Genomic DNA, 18,121 nt, shown 5'->3' with positions numbered 1-18,121 from the left:
GAGAGAGAGAGAGAGAGAGAGAGAGAGAGAGAGAGAGAGAGAGATTGGCCCAGACTGGGTTTTATTCCCCACTCCTCCACATGAAGCTAGATGGGTGACCTTGGATCAGTCACAGTTCTCTCAGAACTCACTCAGCCCTACCTTCCTCTCCCCAAGGTGCCTGTTGTGGGGAGAGGAAGGCAAGGCAATTGTAATACACTCCGAGACTCCTTCAGGTAGTGAAAGGTAAAGGTTTCCCTTGCTCGAAAGCCAGTCGAATCCGACTCTAGGGGGTGGTGCTCATCTCTGTTTCTAAGCCGAAGAGCCAGCGCTGTCCAAAGACATTTCCATGGTCATGTGGCTGGCATGACATGACTAAATGCCAAGGCACACGGAACACTGTTACCTTCCCACCGAAGCAGTACTTATTTATCTACTTGCCATTTCCTGCTGTCGAACTGCTAGGTTGGCAGGAGCTGGAACCAGAGACGGGAGCTCACTGTCACGCGGCGCTGGGGTCTTGAACTGCCGAGCTACCAGCCCTCCAGTCTGCACGTCAGCATCTTAACCTCTGAGCCACCACTAACTCTTCTTCCTCTTCCTCCTCCTCCTTATTCCCCACAAGCTTCCAGGGCAGAGTGGGGATTTGCACCTGGGTCCCTGAGATCCTATTCTGAGCATCTAATGCAGGGGGTCCCCAATCTTTTTGAGCCTGTGGGCACATTTGGAATTCTGACACGGCATGATGGGCGCAGCAACAAAACGACTGACACAAAATGGCCACCACAGGAGGCAGAGCCAGCCACAAAACGATTGCCATGGTTTCACACAATGCAGACTCTTGTGCTGCAGTGGCAGCTGCTGCCAAAGCAACATTTAAGAAGTTGGCACAGCCAATCAATGTTCCCATAGTCCATCAGAAGCCTTGCTGGACAAAACCCCTATTTGGCCTCACCTACTTCCTAAAATGGGGCTGCGGCGGTGGCTCAGGTGGTTAAGATGCTGAGCTGCAGACTGGAACGTCGGTAGTTCAGCAGTTTGAGACCCGGGTGCTGCATGACAGAGTGAGCTCCCATCTCTGGGCCCAGCTCCTGCCAACCTAGCAGTTTGAAAGCAAGAAATTGCAAGTAGATAAATAGGTACTGCTTCGGTGGGAAGGTAACAGCGCTCCGTGCAGCTCGACGTTTAGTCAGGCTGGCCACATGACAATGGAGAAGTCCTCGGACAGCACTGACTCTTCGGCTTGGAAACAGAGATGAGCACCGCATCCCTAGAGTCGGATTTGACTGGCTTTTGAGCAAGGGAAACCTTTACCTTTACCTACCTACTTCCTAAAAACACTTGGTGGGCACCAGAAAGAGTGCCATGCGGGGGGTGGGATTTATAAGATGAGGAAGTAGGCAAAGACAAGTATTAGGTTTTGCTAGCTTAGGGAAAAAAGAACCTTTGGATCGGAGAGCAAGCACAAGCTGCTGCTTGTTATGGAAGGATGAGATGAAAACAAGAGTGTGAACCTCTCTCTCTTGAACAAAACATTTTGTGGAATGATGCCAGAATTTCTGTCCAACAAGGCCTGGCATTTTATGGTGTCCATTCATACTCATTCTGTTGTTCTCACCAGAACCCTGTAAGTAGGTCACCATGATCATTTAATTTAATTTTATTTACTTATATTCTGCCCTTATTGCTGTGACTCAAGGCAGATTGCCAAATCAGAAAAACAACACAATAATAAAAAAAACCAGTGCAAGACATATCCTACTCAACACATGTTACCAGCATTGGTGTAGTGAGGGGTGTGGGAGACTCAGGTTTGAATCCCTGACACACACTGTCAGCCTAAACAACCTTGCAGAGACTAAAATGTAGGAGAGGAGACAAAAATGTGAGCTGCCTTGGTTCCCCACTGGAGACAAAAGGCAGGGTATAAATTGGATAAGTAAAATAAACAATGGAACAAGTGGATTACAACATTTAGAAAGCAATGCAGTAAAAACAAGGCAATACATGCACTAAACCACACCCCTGCTCTCCGTTATAAAAATGCCCTCCTTGAACACTTCTGTTTTATACATCCATTCTGTCCTCGTGTTATAAATGGAGGGCAGAGTGCCTTGCCTGATAAACTCATGGCACAATCTGAACCGAGGGCTTCCTGGTTGCTCCCTCAGCCTCTTAGGCTGCATTGGATCCACAGAGGCAGTCTCTTCAGCTTCTGCAATTGCAGTAGTATCTCAGTGAATGTTAGAGGTCCATGGTGAAAGCACAGCTACTCAGTAGAATTCTATAGTCTGGCTGCTTGAGGAATAAATTCACACTTAGGCTTGTTGCTTAGAAAAGAAGTGAAAGTTCTTTATCGTAAGAGAACTCCATACTGCATAGGAAAGGCAGAATAAAGGCTTCTAGCTATCTAAGCCAGGATGGAGAGAGATTGTAGAAAGCATGTCCAGTCCTCATGGTGGACAAAAGGAGAGATAGAGAGAGAGAGAGAGAGAGAGAGAGAGAGAGAGAGAAGTGACTGGAAACGGGGCAGGGAGTCTCACCTGATGTTTCAGTGATGTCCCCAACATGGCTTCCAGCGTTACCTGGAAGTGAAGTAGGCCCATTGGGGATGCTGAGGCGATGCTCTGGTTTTTGGGCAAAAACTCTATGGTAGAATTAGCTTCTCCCATAGAGTTTTTGCCCCAAAACCAGAGCATCACCCTGATGTCCCCTATGTGCCTACGTCACTTCTGGGTCACATTGAAGTCACATTGGGGATGTTCCTAAAATGTCGGGTATTTCTTCCATGTTTTTTTTGCAGTAAGTCCCCCCCCCCCAGCTGATGGGCAGAGGAGAGGTGGGGCCTGGGAGTGGGGGATCCCTGCCCCCACCAGGGGGTTATGGCATCCCTACTCCAAAGTCTGTGCTAGCATTAAGCGACATTGCACAGTCCATTCCTTCCAATACTTGGGACTTCATAGAAAAGATGTGGTTTATGTTAAGGATGGGGACATAGACGCTAGCCAAAACACTGTGTTATAGTAACTAACAAGGGCCAGGGGGCATCCCAGTCCTTCAAAAGGGCTACAGTTAAAAGAGCTTCATTTTCAGAGCCTCCTTCCCATTTCTGCTGGCTTTTTATATGCCCTCAGGTAAAACATCTTAGGTGTGTTCTGCTTTACACAATCCTTTAGGCGTGCCATGTAAACAGGGTGAGGCAACCGAGGGAACAGCCCCGGGCATGCAGTTTTCAGCACTGATTCAGTAATTTTCCAGTAGATGAAATTTACCTCATCCCCATCTTCTTTACCGTACACCGTTAAATAGGGAAGGAACAGAAGGCATACCTTCCCAGAATCCAATGAGCATCCTATTTTTCACTTAGCTATCTACAAGCCTGAAATACTGTGTCCCAAAATTCACTCAATCCAGCTATTTAATTTTTCTTCCAAATCCAGACTGTCATTTTTTTTTTTACCATCTTGATTTCTGGCAAATATCCAGCCAGCAGTTCTGAAATGCTCCTGTGCAGCTCATTTCAGAGTTATTGGTGTGTCCAGCTCCAAGTGGCAGCCTGCTTCAGGGGACAGATTTTGGGGGGACAAGTAAAGGGCAGCAAATGGTCCATTGTTTAGGTTTTGGCTGTATTTTTACTACTGTGAAGAATGCCATTTAAATTTTCTGCCTTAGGCACAAAGGGTCTTGAGCTGACGCACTTTGCTATTGCTGTACATCTGTTTAGAGACAGGGTGGTGTAGTGGTTATTCTAGGGCTGGAGAAATCTAGGTTCAGATCCACATTCATCCCAAAACTCTGCCAGGTATTCTTGTGCCAGTCACTATGGGTGATTCCCCACAAGCGCTGCTCCGTGCTCACTCCTCCCTTTTGCCCCATGGTACGTGTCAATTTCACACAAGCTGCTGCGCAGCTGCATTTTGCCCCGCAGCTTCATGCAATTTCCCCCGTGTCTAGACATGGGGAAAATCGCACGAAGCTGCAGGGCAAAATGCGGTCGCGCAGCAGCTTGTGTGAAATTGACACGTACCATCGGGCCAAAGAGAAGAGTCAGCGCGGAGCAGTGCTTGTGGGAAATCACCCTATATCTCAGCCTAACCTTCCCCAGAATTTAGGGTATAATGCCATAGACTTCACCTCCAAATCAGCCATTTTCTCCCGAGAAACAGATCTCTGTCATCTGGAGATCAGTTGTAACAGCAGGAGATCTCCAGACCCCACCTGGAGGTTGGCAACCCTAATTACCATTCTCTACTACTTAGTGGAGGACGGAATAAAAATGTGATCCCTTGTTAAGGCCCAGCTCACACATATTGCTCTGTTCATGACTAATCCACATGGAAGTCAGTTGATAATCCTGCACTTTCCCCTCTCCTCCAGAGCAAAAAGAGCCCTTTTAACACAATTGCTGTGGTCAGGATCAACTTGTTCTCAGGGGGAAGGCTGAAGTGCTAGTGGTGGTGGTGGGGGATCTTTTCTTCTCTGTTCTCTCTGGCGTGATTGATTCCCTGCTAGGTGAACAGGATACTATTTATTTAGACAGAGGTGTCAAACTCATTTGTTATGAGGGCTGGATCTGACATAAATGTCACCTTGTCGTAGGGTGGGGGTGGCACGTGTGCCATAAAACGTAATGCTTCGTACGGGAGATATAAACTTTATAAAGGACAGCAACTGGTAAGCTCCGAGTTAGTGTGTCCTCACTGCAAGGCCCCATGGGCTGGGAGAGGAGTGCAGAGGAAAACCCACATGGGCAGACTGGAGACCCAGCAGCGCAGTGCTGGGCAGACGCTCCCATGCCCTAACAGAGGATTGTCTGCACCACCATTCTCTGCTACTTAGTGGAGGATGGAATAAAAATGTGATCACTTGTTAAGGCCCAGCTCACACATATTGCTCTGTTCATGACTAATCCACATGGAAGTCAGTTGATAATCCTGCACTTTCCCCTCTCCTCCAGAGCAAAAAGAGCCCTTTTAACACAATTGCTGTGGTCAGGATCAACTTGTTCTCAGGGGGAAGGCTGAAGTGCTAGTGGTGGTGGGGGATCTTTTCTTCTCTGTTCTCTCTGGCGTGATTGATTCCCTGCTAGGTGAACAGGATACTATTTATTTAGACAGAGGTGTCAAACTCATTTGTTATGAGGGCTGGATCTGACATAAATGTCACCTTGTCGTAGGGTGGGGGTGGCACGTGTGCCATAAAACGTAATGCTTCGTACCGGAGATATAAACTTTATAAAGGACAGCAACTGGTAAGCTCCGAGTTAGTGTGTCCTCACTGCAAGGCCCCATGGGCTGGGAGAGGAGTGCAGAGGAAAACCCACATGGGCAGACTGGAGACCCAGCAGCGCAGTGCTGGGCAGACGCTCCCATGCCCTAACAGAGGATTGTCTGCACCCCTCCCACCTGCAAACACTGATCCCTGAGACCATCTGGGAGAGCATCCCTGGAGCTGCAGGCTGAGTGGAGAGGGATGAATGCAGCTGCAGTGGCTCCCAACTTACCAGTAAGGCTGTCCCTGAAGTGAAGGGGTTCTGCTTGACTGCTGCAGATGAGGTTGTCCCGCCGTGCTGTAGCCACAATTGGAGTGGCTCCGCCCACCCACCCCCGAGCAGCCTCCTGTTCCCTCCCTTGCACCAGTTGCTCGTGGTCCACATATCAGTCCTGGACGGGCCAGTTCCGGCCCCTGTCCAAATAACAGTCCTGGACGGGCCAGTTCCGGCCCCTGGGCCTTATGTTTGACACCCCTGATTTAGACATTTATACTTTGCTTATTCTCCCCAGTGGCAGTTTATGACATCTGTTCTCTAAAGAGAAAGTCAGAACAGTTGCAAATCCTGCATACATGATGTGACTCTCTGTTTTTTAGCTGGTTCCACATTGCTACCAACTGTCCTACTGGCGATGCTGCAGGCTGAAGCAGATGGTCAAAACAACGATAGCGACTTGAATCCATGGGCTCAGAGCTGTGGCTCAGCGAAGTCTATGACTACTTCCTCCATTACCCTCTTAAGACCAAAACCATCTACAGGCAAGAGCAGGACACTGCTCCTTCACTTGGGAAACGCTGATTTCCCACTTGTGAAGGGTTCTGAGTCAGAGGCTCACGTACTGCATTTGTGAACACTGGTTGTTCCTAAGAAAATATTATTTGACCAAATTTGTGAATCATGGCATTTATACTTACCTTTGCTAGGATTGTTCTTGGAACAGATGAGCAACGAGTCAGGAGTGATGTGTACATCCCCACCCAGCTGCATCAATAGGACCTGCCTCCGTGGATCTGCCTGTGAAGGCATGTCTGTGCAGCTGCTGGGCTTCCTAGTTCAGCTCTGCTGTGCACAGCTGGAAGCATAAGGGTAGCCATGCTGGATCAGACCCATGGGCCATCTAATCCAGCACCCTTTTCTGAATAGCGACCAGTCACATGGCACAGGGAAGCCCTCAAGTCTCAAGAGAAAGTGAGGAGATGAACCTATAAAATGAAAAGGATTTTCTCCTACAGGGCACCTCTGCATGAGGGGGCAACCTCTGCTGTGCATTTTGCATTCCTTCTGAAATGCCTTCCCATCAGCAGATAGTGCACCTGTATGTCGGCCTCTGTGTGCCCTTGGAGTTTTCCTATTGTGCATTGTCAACCAAGTGGATTTCCCCTTTTGGGCTGTCTTTTAATGACACAGAGCTTTAGGTCTTCAGCAGAAATCTGCTTTCTCCTCTGTTGAACCTATTCCTGAACCCACTCCTGTTTGGATAGCCAGTAGAACCATTTTTGATAGCCAGCACATTACAATCAGACCCTCTTATTTATTCACTCTTCCAGGGGTCTCCAACATGGTGCCCATGGGCACCTACTGACATCTTTTCTGGGGCTTGCCCAGTGTTCTTAGACAGTAGGTGGAGCCAGGTGGGGCTTTTGCCTGACAAGGCTTCTGATTGGCCATTGGAGATTTGATTGACTGTGCAGTTTTTTTAAAAAATGTTGCTTTGACAACAGCTGCCACTACGCGAAGAACTTCATTGTGTGACTGAAGGTAAGCTGCGGAAGCCATATTGTGGCTAGCTCTGCCTCCTTTGGCAGCCATTTTGTGGCTGTGCCCACCTTGCTGTGTCAGAATTCCAAAGGTGCCCACAGGCTCAAAAAGGTTGGGGAGCCCTGCCCTATACTGTGTTAAACCCCCTATACTATTGAAAATCCCACTATGCTGTGGTAACCCCCCCCCCCCCGATACGGAATATACCAGCACACTATAATCCCTAGGATTCTTTGTTGGGACAGTGAAACTATATGCAACAGTCCAGGTTTGTTATGTAGATCTGTCTTCCCTGTTTTTAGGTTGCTCACAGAACTGAATATACAAACAGTCCTTGATTGGCCGCAGGTGTTTTTAGCACACCCAAAGCTGAGTAGGGCCTGTGTGAACTAGAAGCGACTCAACCCCAGAGAGACGTTAGCAAACACACTTCTCATTTCAAAGGCCTCTTGATTTCTCGGCGCACTGAAAGGCACATTTAAAAGGTACACTGGCACAGTTCCATAGGTATGATAAGATCTTAAGGTCAACTTGATACTGTGCCAACGAGCAGGCTCCTTTCTTCCAAACTGCCAAGCCACTTTCCAGAGGCTCCCTAATCGGGCCGTACTAATATCCCTTTACCCTAAGGTTCATGTCCAGTATTATAAATCACCATCCCTTGTGAGTCTTGGATTAAGGCTACGTCTGCAACCCAACGTAGTGGGTCATCGGGGAGACCTTGCTCTCCCCGGCGCTTCTAACGGGAGGCCTTCAGCAACAACCGTTTGCTGAACAGCATTTTGTTAAGCCTTGGTTACTGATTAATGATCTCCCAGGGAGCAAAAGAATCAATGCAACTGGCCACAAAGTAACAAGCGAGAAAAGGACTTTGCCCCTAAAGTGGTAGAAAGATCCCTGCAACATTTCTCAAAGGAACCCTGACTCTCTTGAGTACATGTAGTTCCCCCTTCCTTCCACCAAGGACTGTTTCCTGAGGTACTTCTGTCCCTCACAAGAGAGGTTATTGAGAGTTTTTCTTTTCCTGCTGCAGGCTGTTTTCTAAAGTGAGGTTTGTCAATAACTCCTGTGGTTTGTGTTTACGCTGCAACTATCCTGCAATAAGTACAGGCTCTCTGGCCTGAGCTTGCGTAATTGCACAAACGTGCTAGGTCCTTTTTTTGTCATAGGGGCTGCATCTTTTCATTGCTGGCATGCCCTTGTGCTCACAGTAAAAGGCTGCTGCTCCAGTTTTGGGAATTCCTGGAGATTTTGGGGGTGGAGTCAGGGGAGGGAGGGGTTTGGGGAAGGAAGGGACCTCCGCAATGTACAAATGCCATAGAGTCCACCTTCCAAAGAAGCCAGTTTCTGATCTCTGTCGACTGGAGATCAGTTGTAATCCCAGGAGATCTCCAGCTACCACCTGGAGGTTGGCAACTGCAGGACCATGCTGCACAAATACGCCTGCCATTTGATGGGTCACAACCCAGGCTTGCAGTGAGATGTACATTGGAGGAACTCACCTTAAAAATGCTTGTTCCCTCAGTGCTGTGAGGGAGCATTGTGAGGGGACGAGGGGCTTCCAGTTTGCCCTCCCACCCCACTTTCAGTGGCAGACAGGGAGACTGGGGGGGGAGGCTGTCCCTTTTCTTTGGCTTTATGTGCTCTAAGAAGAATATGCGGAGCCAGAGTAGAGGGGCAAAAAGCTCCCCCCCCCAACCTTTCTGCTGGTGAAAGTGAGCTGGGAAGGAAACCGGAAGCTCCTTCAGTGCCGTGTCAACAAGCACTTCTTAAGATGAGTTCCCCCAATGTATGGCTGACTCTGAATCCGGTTGCGCACGAGGGATGCCCGCCTCCGGGTGGGGCCTGGGGATCCCCTGGAATTACAGCTCATCTCCAGACTACAGAGATCAGTTCCTCTGGAGAAAACGGATGCTCTGGAGGGTGGACTCTATGGCACTGTACCCCACTGAGGTCCCTGTCCTCCCCAGGCTCCACCCCCAAATCTCCAGGAGTTTCCCAACCTGGAGCTGGCAACCCCACCCTGCACCCCCTGCTGGTGGCCAGGGGGGACCTGGCAACCCTGTCATGCACCTCTGACCCAGCATGTGTTGGGTGCCTTGTGTAGCTTGGCCCTGTTTATAAAGGGACGGAGCATGGAAGGGAAGCATTTCTATGGCCCTGCACTAGACCCAACAAGGCACACTTGTGTTTTACGCCCAGCGATTTAATTTTTACAGCCTTTGGAAGGGGACACAAGCATCATTTTGGGGAAATAAAAACATATTCCCAACCACCTTCTCAAAATATTCCATATGACGAAGTGTTTTATGATGCAGAGCTATCAGAAAACAGGGACTATTCTTGGCAGATGGTTGAAGCATTTGAGAACGTATACGGACAGGGAGTGCCAGGCACTCCTGCACTTAAGAGCCCCTTCGCATTGGAGGGCTGGGCAATGCCAAAGGTGTTCTGGGATCAATGCCAAGGCTGAATCCAATCGCTTCCTGCAGAAACCAAAAGCCCCCCCCTCCCCCCCTGGTTTCAAAAGGTGTATGACATTTCATCCAGCCGGTGATTTTCTCGCACGCACTCATGGCGGAGAGTGGTAGGTGCTTCTGGCCAGAGACCTTTGATCTACATCATGCAGCCTGTCTCTGTGAAGGAAGATCAGCATAAAGGGGCCCGGCCAGGGCTTCAGAGGGCAGGCCATGGGGCTGGCTGTGAGATACAACAAGGCCCCTCAGAAGGTACACACACTTGACGTGATGGCTGCTTGGGTGGGGGGGACCCAGTGCCGGATTTACGCATAAGCTAAATAAGCTACAGCTTAGGGCCTCACAATCTGCTGGGGCTTCGAAGAAAAACACAATATAAAAATGATTTCAAATATTAAAAAGGCATATATATTTTAAATTTTTCTGAGACCAGCTGATATAATTTAAAACAGTAGGGGGCCTCTGGGTTATGTATAGCTTAGGGCCTCAGCAAGTCTAAATCTGGCCCTGGGGGAACCAAATGCCAGGGTCTGAGCATGGTCAAATCGATGTACATAATAATAATGATGTACAAATAAATGTACATTTATTCTCTATGATGTTTGGATTGGGACGTGGTGGTGTGATAGGTAGGACTGCCAACCTCCAGGCAGGACCTGGAAGTTTTCTTGGAATTACAACTGATCTCCAGACCACGGAGAGTGGGTTCCCCTGGAGGAAATGGTTGCTTTGAAGGGTGGGGTCTATGGCGTTATACCCCGATGAGGTCCCTCCCCTCCTCAAAGCCTCCAGGACCCACCCCCAAATCACAATCCGGAGCTGGCAAACTTAGTGACAGAAGACCTGAAGGGTGTGGGCCCCTCTTGGCAGCCCTGCTGACTCAGGGCCTGTTTACATGTGCAGCAGAAGTGAGTAATAAATCTTACCAGGGGTCATTTCCTGCAGGAGCGCACAGGAGCGGAACTCCGGCAGTAAAGAGCCCAGGGGGTGGGTACATGCAACAAGCCCCACCCCCTGCTCCCAGCAGCCCTCAGTCAGAGCAAGAAGCAGCCAGGTAGCCAGGTAAATTGCAGAGCCCCCCCGGCCCCCTGGTCCAAAACAGTCCAGTGGCACCTTTAAGACCAAGTTTTATTCAGGTACAAGCTCTCCCTCCTCTGCAAGGACAGACCTGTACGTTCCCCACCCCCTCAATAGCTAGCAATCCAAAACAGTCCAGTGGAGCGTGAGTGGTGGGTGTTGCCTTAGGACACACTTCTGGTGATGTCAGGGGGTGTGGCATATGCAAATAAATTATGCTATTGAATTATGCTAATGAGCTCCTGCACCCCTTTTTCTATGAAATGACCCCTGAATCTTACCCTGGACAGCCCTCTGCAGGTTGGTGTGTGTTTTACATGCTTGAGTACCCTCCTCCTCACCCCTCAAAATTTCCCTTGGTATATTACTGCAAGACTTTCTGTGGTCTTGCAGAAATTTGCATTGATGTGGTCTGAATGGATCACATCTCTCTCTGTTCTAGCTGTGTGTCTTGTCGGTGAGTAGCAGCTACAGTGTGTGTGTGTGTGTGCGACTTCTGGCAACTCCTACTGGGGCATGGAGGACATTTAGAGAAGTGGCTTGATAGCCTGCCTCTTGCCTCCCGGCCCTGGTATTTTCTGAAGGCCTCCCATCCAAATACTTGCCAAGATTTGGCCCTGGTCAGTATTTGGATGGGAGACCACCAAGGAAGTCGGGGGTCGTGATGCAGATGCAGGCAATGGCAAACCACCACAGAACGTCTCTTGCCTTCAGAACCACACGAGGTCACCAGAAATCAGCTGTGGCTTGATGGCAGAACAAAAAGTGGATTAGCCTCTTGTGATATCTACATTTGTATGCTGATGCCAGACAATCAAGGCCCATGTGTGCTATATCAGTAAAATAAAAATAACTTAAGGCTGAAATTCTTACAAGATGATCAAAGGTTTTGAGAGTCTAGATTCTATAATAATTTGACCCTTAACTAGAAGGACAGGTTAAAGCATTTGTTAATTTGAACTTCAGCAAAAGGTGACATGCAAAAGAAGACAGTGTAACCATGGTGTTAATATCTCATCTTTTTTCTTTTTTTATAAAGAATGACTTTCAGGAAACAGAGGAGATACATCCAGGAATATTGCTTTGCCTAAATTGGGAATTCTTCCCAGAAAGCAAAGAGCGGCTGACAGATAACTGACATGGTGTGACCCAGAAAACACTATCTTCCAAAACCAAAGGCCCATTTCTAGATCATGTAGGAACAGAGCTGCAAAAATTTACATTCTCTAAATTTTTGTAGGAGCATCGTTTTTTTAAAAATAAAAAAACACATATTCATTGGGAAGGCCGAGATTAAATTAAGATGCTTTACTTTCCTGTGCCGAAGGGCACTCCCTTCCTGTGCCGTGTGTATCTTTTGCAGATTGTCCTCCAAATGTGTCAGCCAGGAAGTCTGTGATTCAGGAACCCTTGATGATGGACACCTGATGTGCAAACCTTTGCAGTGAGTCATGCTTCCAGGTTTACAGGCAAAGCAATATCTTAGTCTTCTGCCAAGAGCTGACGCTGGGCCTAGTTTGCTTTGCAAGCACACATTCCCCAAAGCATTTTTATCATGTCCCTCCCATTGCTTACAAAAGCCACAAAACCATATCTAATAAATAAATGTCTCAGTTAGAGAAGTGGCTTGATAGCCTGCCTCTTGCCTCCCGGCCCTGGTATTTTCTGAAGGCCTCCCATCCAAATACTTGCCAAGATTTGGCCCTGGTCAGTATTTGGATGGGAGACCACCAAGGAAGTCGGGGGTCGTGATGCAGATGCAGGCAATGGCAAACCACCACAGAACGTCTCTTGCCTTGAGAACCCCACGAGGTCACCAGAAATCAGCTGTGGCTTGATGGCAGAACAAAAAGTGGATTAGCCTCTTGTGATTTCTCCATTTGTATGCTGATGCCAGACAATCGAGGCCCATGTGTGCCATATCAGTAAAATAAAAATAACTTAAGGCTGAAATTCTTACAAGATGATCAAAGGTTTTGAGAGTCTAGATTCTATAATAATTTGACCCTTAACTACAGGTTAAAGCATTTGTTGCACTGAATTTCTGCAAAAGAAGACAGTGTAACCATGGTGTTAATATCTCATCTTTTTTCTTTTTTTATAAAGAATGACTTTCAGGAAACAGAGGAGATACATCCAGGAATATTGCTTTGCCTAAATTGGGAATTCTTCCCAGAAAGCAAAGAGCGGCTGACAGATAACTGACATGGTGTGACCCAGAAAACACTATCTTCCAAAACCAAAGGCCCATTTCTAGATCATGTAGGAACAGAGCTGCAAAAATTTACATTCTCTAAATTTTTGTTGGAGCATTGTTTTTTTAAAAATAAAAAAACACATATTCATTGGGAAGGCCGAGATTAAATTAAGATGCTTTACTTTCCTGTGCCGAAGGGCACTCCCTTCCTGTGCCGTGTGTATCTTTTGCAGATTGTCCTCCAAATGTGTCAGCCAGGAAGTCTGTGATTCAGGAACCCTTGATGATGGACACCTGATGTGCAAACCTTTGCAGTGAGTCATGCTTCCAGGTTTACAGGCAAAGCAATATCTTAGTCTTCTGCCAAGAGCTGACGCTGGGCCTAGTTTGCTTTGCAAGCACACATTCCCCAAAGCATTTTTATCATGTCCCTCCCATTGCTTACAAAAGCCACAAAACCATATCTAATAAATAAATGTCTCAGTTGCCCTACCCTAGTACAAAAAGTCTTATGCAAGAGTTGACCGCAATCTGTGTGCCTAGAAGCGGCTCCCGGTGCAGAGTCATAGTACTGGAGAGCTGTCATGGATTTCCGGTCATGGTAATGGAGAGAGCTGTCTGTATTGTGTTGGATTCTGTAACTCCCTTCTGCCAAGTTAGATCCTATGACCTCCACTATGTCTCGCTTCAATAAAGAAAGATGTTCTAAAGAAAAGAAAGTCTTTTGCTGAAGAGAGTCTTTCTTTCTTATGGGAAAACGTGATGGAAGGGAGTCCAGCCTAACGCCAATGAAATTCTGCCTCATGAGGTGGATAGATGCATATAAACGTCAGATTTTATTTTAAAGAATGCAGTATGGCAGTCTTTGATAGAGCTTCATGTCATACTTTTGATTGCACTACTTCAGTAGAAGTAGTAGTAATAATCATCATAATAAGTAATAATTATGTGGTCTGGAATGGTGGTAGGAACTCAAGCAAGAAAATAAGTCTATACACGTGGTAGTGGAAAGTGCCATCAAATCACAGCTGACTTATGGTGACCTCATGGGGTTTTCAAGTCAAGAGGCCTTCAGAAGTAGTTTGCCATTGCTGGCCTCTGCATCATGACCCTGGTATTCCTTGGAGGAATCATCCAAATACTAGCCAGGGCCAACGCTGCTTAGCTTCTAAGATCTGACAAGATCAGGCTACCTGGGCCATTCAGGTCAGGGCATTTCTGTACGTTTCTACTGCCAAATGTCACATAATAACAAATGTTAAAATCAAGTATCATTGCTCATAACATACAGATATAAAATATTCAGTGACCATCTGCTGAATATTGACATGAAGACCTACAAAAGAGAAATCGAGAGAGAATTTTGGGAAGCAAACCAGTTTCAACTGTACTAAGACTTTCTGCAAATACAAAAAGCAGTGCGGTGTAGGTCACCCAATCACGATTCATCCTGTCTGTGCTGAATATTTGACATGAAGACCTACAAAAGAGAAATTGTGAGAGAATTTTGGGAAGCAAACCAGTTTCAACTGTACTAAGACTTTCCGATTCTGCAAATACAAAAAGCAGTGCAGTGTAGGCCACCCAATCACGATTCATCCTGTCTGTGCAGGAGCAATAATGGGTGAGAACTGTGAGCAACTGGTCATTGAAAAGCAGGTGTCTTTATTGACCCAACTTTGACCCTGGGGGTACAGGTCTTCCTCTGAGACTGAAAAGGCTCTGCCCCCTGACTGTGTAGGCACAAAAGCTTCCACAACCTGCAATGTGTAAGTTACACATTTTTACCTGATTCACTTAGGTATGACTAACCATGACTCCAGAGCACATGAAGCACTGTATGCAGAAAAAGCCTGTAAAAGTGATTGCTGTGCAGGAGCGAAGCTTCTGGATGTGGTGTCTGAGTCAAACTTCGAGAGACTGGATGAGAGCCTTGACTCCCGTGCAATCCATTTGATCATGGCAAATTCAAATGTCAATTCTTATGCTCTTGCAAGGTTTGCCCCATCCCTAGTTTCTATCCCAGTAATCTGCATGTTCTCCTGTTACGGCAGAATATGGAGAAACAGAACAGTTTCCAGTTGACAAAGGAATCAGACAAGGATGTATTTTACCTCCTTGTCTGTTCAATCTGTAGATAGAACGTACAATAAAGAAAGATGGATTCGTTGTAGATGAAGGTGGAGTGAAAACTTGTGATGGGGAACGTTAATAATTTGAGATATGTAGATGACACAACATCACTGGCAGAAAATAGTGAAGACTTGAAACAACTACTGATGAAAGTTAAAGCAGGAAGTGCCAAAGCAGGATTACAGCTGAACATCAAGACGACAAAAGTAATGGCTACCGAGGAATTACATGACTTTAAGGCTGACGATGAAGAAATTGAAATTGTTCAAGATTTTATATTCCTTGGCTCCATCATCAACCAAATGGGAGACCCCAACCAAGAAATCAGAAGGAGACTGAGGCAGGGAAGGGCAGCCATGAAAGAGCTAGTTCTTAAGTGTAAGGATGTGTCACTGGTGACCAAGATCAAGATAATTCATGTCATAGTATTTCCCATTACTGTATATAGGTGTAACAGTTGGACAATGGAGAAAGGTGATGGGAAGAAAGAAGATTCATTTGAAATGCGGTGTTGGAGGAGAGTTTTACAGATACCATGGACCACCAAAAAGACAAATACGTTGGTTCTAGATCAAGTTAAGTCTGAACTCTCCCTAGAAGCAAATGACTAAACGGAGGCTATTGTTCTTCGGTCACCTTATGAGAAGACAGGAGTCACTAGAAAAGTTGAAGGCAGCAGGAAAAGAGGAAGAAGACCCAACTTGAGATAGATTGACTCAGTCAAGGAGGCCGCAGCCTTCAGTTTGTAAGACTTGAGCAAGGCTGTTAACGATAGGACATTTTGGAGGTTATTAAGTCATGGTGTCACCATAAGTCAGAAGTGACTTGACGGCACTTGACACACACAGAGTCTTCATGATTTGTTAACCCATTTGATCAAATGAATGCATTCCCAAATGTTCAGAACTTTGCTACCAGGCAAATGGTATGTATGGCTAAGGTCACACGGAGCATTTGTCACGCTGACAATACGGATGGTAGGCAGATTTTCCAGGCGCGATCACACCGCAACATCTGGGAAGCGTAGAGCTCCCGTGGCTAGCCCAAGGCTTCCCGCCAAAGATGCGGAGTAAAAATCTATTACCTCCGAGGTATTAGTTTCCGGAAACCGCGGGGCAAGGGCGGGCGTCTGATCGCGTTTCCGGTGGATTTACGAGGCATCTGGCACCCGCCGCTGTTCGTTGTACACAAGGGGTTTTTTTGTCTCCCAAGTCTCCGCAGGTTGCGCAACAGCGTGCAACAGCGCATGCGCACAAAGAGCGATTGCTAGTGCGATTGCGCGGCACGGCTTCTGTGCCACGCTGCAGGATACCCGTCTGATCGGCATCTCCCCCCTAACCATGGGGCCTTGACCGGGACGTGTGCTTGGGCGGCCGCGCATTAGTTTCCTCCGGGGCAATTAGCCACTCCCCCCCCCGCAATATCCGGCCCGTGTGACCGGGGCCTAAGTTGTTCAGGTACATAACCTGGGTTTTTCAGGTGGCAGAACTGGAAAGAGGCAGAGAAATCTGTCACTGTGGCCAGCAAAGAACCGTGTGTACATAAAGGAAGCAGCAATGGCTTTTTAACTGCAAACAAAGCCTTCCCACCTCTGTACTTAAGACTTTTCTGGTTTCTTAATAAAAAACAACAGAGAATGACAGGCAATTCCTGGCATACCACGTTAGGGTTTATTTGCCTTCACAGCCAACAATGCAGCTTTCTTGCTTCCCTCTTGAGTTCTGAATTTTTAAACAAACCAAGAGGCTGATCGCTTCGAAAAGCTAACTGGTGCATTGTACTTTTGTAAGCAACGGGCCCACTTATATCGGTCTCAGCTGATGTCTGATAGCAGCTCATTTGCAAGAGTGAGTGTGTAGGGCAAAGAACAGAGAGCAAGGGAAATGTGGCCCTTTAAAGCTGATACAGCTTCTGTTGGGCTGGCAATGCAATAATAGCTCCTTGTGTGAGCCGGCCAGAAGGGAGGATGGAGGGAGCCGGCCAGTTCCTGCAGCTGCTGTCATGATAATCAGCATGCGTTGAATGAATCGAGTAAGATGTAAACAGATGCTCAACAGATGGTAATATAGGGAGAAAGAACTGCAGCACCCGGATGTGGAAGCCACCATGTATTAAGGAGCTGGAGCCCAAACTTTTGATAGTTACACAATGTCAGTATTGCATAGTCCCTGTCCCTGACATTGTTTGGATTGAAGACTGGGGACAGACAACAGGGAGTTGAAAATGGTATGGGGAGGTAGTAACAGGTAAAGGTAATTGGGCTATGTTAAATGGTTCAGGAAGGCATTTTTATAAAAAGGGGATGACTGTTGCCGACCTCCGAATGGGACCTGTCCTGGAGTTCTTCCACAATGACGACTGACCTCCAGACTACAGAGATCAGTTTCCCTAAAGAAAATAGCAGGGTTGTAGGGTGGCCTCTATTTATTTATTTATTTATTCATTCATTCATTCATTCATTCATTCATTCATTCGATTTATACCTCGCCCTCCTTGCCGGAGCAGGCTCGGGGCGGCTTACATAAAAAGTTAAAACACATAGATAGTGATGGGAGTTCAAGTTTATTCCTTTTAAAAACTGTAAGATAAGAACTGTGTATATTTCCTGTGGGGACTCACAAAGGTAAGCTTGAATTTAAGAAGAGAGCTCTGTGTTATTCTAAGTCAAGTGTTTTGTACCTTCTCCCTCCTCCTCTTTACTCAAGGTTTTTTCTTCTTCAGGCTCGACTGGTGGTTTTTGTACAACTGTATCATCTTCATCCCTGCAGAGCTCCCACCCCTCCCCCAAATCCCAAGACTCCACCCCCCAAATTGCCAGAAATTTCCCAGCACAGAATTGGCAACCCTAACAACTGTAACACAGGGCATGTATTACCTGCTTGCCATAGGTATTATCCTGCCCCTGCTGCACTGTTCTCTACTTATGCAATACTATTGTCTTCATTGTTAAACATATCATGTCTAATACATTATGCTTTGTTTCAGCTTTCTGTCATCATATTTTCTTTTAATTCATTTTTATTTTATTTTTTTTTGGCCCCCCGAAGGGGATTTTTTAATTGCTTTTTTTTTTTTGGTAAACAAATTTTATTTTCTTAGGAATTCAACATTTAGAATAAAACCATTTCATCTTTTCCATTGTCTACCCCATTCCCATTTCCTCCCCTCCCTCCAGTGGCTTCCCGCAATGCTTCCTCCCCTACTCCACATTACTTTACATCATCAATT

The sequence above is a fragment of the Gekko japonicus genome, unplaced genomic scaffold (assembly GCF_001447785.1).
Source record: "Gekko japonicus isolate JY-2015 unplaced genomic scaffold, Gekko_japonicus_V1.1 scaffold66, whole genome shotgun sequence".
NCBI lineage: Eukaryota > Metazoa > Chordata > Lepidosauria > Squamata > Gekkonidae > Gekko > Gekko japonicus.
Note: the sequence above shows the minus strand (reverse complement) of the source record.